This window comes from Schistocerca gregaria, unplaced genomic scaffold, assembly GCF_023897955.1.
Source record: "Schistocerca gregaria isolate iqSchGreg1 unplaced genomic scaffold, iqSchGreg1.2 ptg001089l, whole genome shotgun sequence".
Classification (NCBI taxonomy): Eukaryota; Metazoa; Arthropoda; class Insecta; order Orthoptera; family Acrididae; genus Schistocerca; species Schistocerca gregaria.
Window position 1 is genome coordinate 95,001 of NW_026062431.1, and position 2,500 is coordinate 97,500.

The following is a 2,500-nucleotide window of genomic DNA, read 5'->3' on the forward strand; positions in this document are numbered from 1 at the left end:
TAACTGTGGCTGTACCAGTTTATCGCTTAACCTAACTGTGGCTGTACCAGTTTATCGCTTAACCTAACTGTGGCTGTACCAGTTTATCGCTTAACCTAACTGTGGCTGTACCAGATTATCGCTTAACCTAACTGTGGCTGTACCAGATTATCGCTTAACCTAACTGTGGCTGTACCAGATTATCGCTTAACCTAACTGTGGCTGTACCAGATTATCGCTTAACCTAACTGTGGCTGTACCAGATTATCGCTTAACCTAACTCAATTTGTCCCTTAACCTAACTCAATTTGTCCCTTAACCTAACTCAATTTGTCCCTTAACCTAACTCAATTTGTCCCTTAACCTAACTCAATTTGTCCCTTAACCTAACTCAATTTGTCCCTTAACCTAACTCAATTTGTCCCTTAACCTAACTCAATTTGTCCCTTAACCTAACTCAATTTGTCCCTTAACCTAACTCAATTTGTCCCTTAACCTAACTCAATTTGTCCCTTAACCTAACTCAAGTTGTCCCTTAACCTAACTCAAGTTGTCCCTTAACCTAACTCAAGTTGTCCCTTAACCTAACTCAAGTTGTCCCTTAACCTAACTCAAGTTGTCCCTTAACCTAACTCAAGTTGTCCCTTAACCTAACTCAAGTTGTCCCTTAACCTAACTCAAGTTGTCCCTTAACCTAACTCAAGTTGTCCCTTAACCTAACTCAAGTTGTCCCTTAACCTAACTCAAGTTGTCCCTTAACCTAACTCAAGTTGTCCCTTAACCTAACTCAAGTTGTCCCTTAACCTAACTCAAGTTGTCCCTTAACCTAACTCAAGTTGTCCCTTAACCTAACTCAAGTTGTCCCTTAACCTAACTCAAGTTGTCCCTTAACCTAACTCAAGTTGTCCCTTAACCTAACTCAAGTTGTCCCTTAACCTAACTCAAGTTGTCCCTTAACCTAACTCAAGTTGTCCCTTAACCTAACTCAATTTGTCCTTAACCTAACCCACGTTGTCCCTTAACCTAACTCAAGTTGTCCCTTAACCTAACTCAAGTTGTCCCTTAACCTAACTCAAGTTGTCCCTTAACCTAACTCAAGTTGTCCCTTAACCTAACTCAAGTTGTCCCTTAACCTAACTCAAGTTGTCCCTTAACCTAACTCAAGTTGTCCCTTAACCTAACTCAAGTTGTCCCTTAACCTAACTCAAGTTGTCCCTTAACCTAACTCAAGTTGTCCCTTAACCTAACTCAAGTTGTCCCTTAACCTAACTCAAGTTGTCCCTTAACCTAACTCAAGTTGTCCCTTAACCTAACTCAAGTTGTCCCTTAACCTAACTCAAGTTGTCCCTTAACCTAACTCAAGTTGTCCCTTAACCTAACTCAAGTTGTCCCTTAACCTAACTCAAGTTGTCCCTTAACCTAACTCAAGTTGTCCCTTAACCTAACTCAAGTTGTCCCTTAACCTAACTCAAGTTGTCCCTTAACCTAACTCAAGTTGTCCCTTAACCTAACTCAAGTTGTCCCTTAACCTAACTCAAGTTGTCCCTTAACCTAACTCAATTTGTCCCTTAACCTAACTCAATTTGTCCCTTAACCTAACTCAATTTGTCCCTTAACCTAACTCAAGTTGTCCCTTAACCTAACTCAATTTGTCCCTTAACCTAACTCAATTTGTCCCTTAACCTAACTCAATTTGTCCCTTAACCTAACTCAATTTGTCCCTTAACCTAACTCAAGTTGTCCCTTAACCTAACTCAAGTTGTCCCTTAACCTAACCCACGTTGTCCCTTAACCTAACCCACGTTGTCCCTTAACCTAACCGACGTTGTCCCTTAACCTAACCGACGTTGTCCCTTAACCTAACCGACGTTGTCCCTTAACCTAACCGACGTTGTCCCTTAACCTAACCGACGTTGTCCCTTAACCTAACCGACGTTGTCCCTTAACCTAACCGACGTTGTCCCTTAACCTAACCCACGTTGTCCCTTAACCTAACCCACGTTGTCCCTTAACCTAACCCACGTTGTCCCTTAACCTAACCCACGTTGTCCCTTAACCTAACCCACGTTGTCCCTTAACCTAACCCACGTTGTCCCTTAACCTAACCCACGTTGTCCCTTAACCTAACCCACGTTGTCCCTTAACCTAACCCACGTTGTCCCTTAACCTAACCCACGTTGTCCCTTAACCTAACCCACGTTGTCCCTTAACCTAACCCACGTTGTCCCTTAACCTAACCCACGTTGTCCCTTAACCTAACCCACGTTGTCCCTTAACCTAACCCACGTTGTCCCTTAACCTAACCCACGTTGTCCCTTAACCTAACCCACGTTGTCCCTTAACCTAACCCACGTTGTCCCTTAACCTAACCCACGTTGTCCCTTAACCTAACCCACGTTGTCCCTTAACCTAACCCACGTTGTCCCTTAACCTAACCCACGTTGTCCCTTTGCCTAACATAGTTCACTGCTCGGAATCTCTGGTGTCGTTGTTATCCTCATGTAGATGTCTTGCGAGTGTT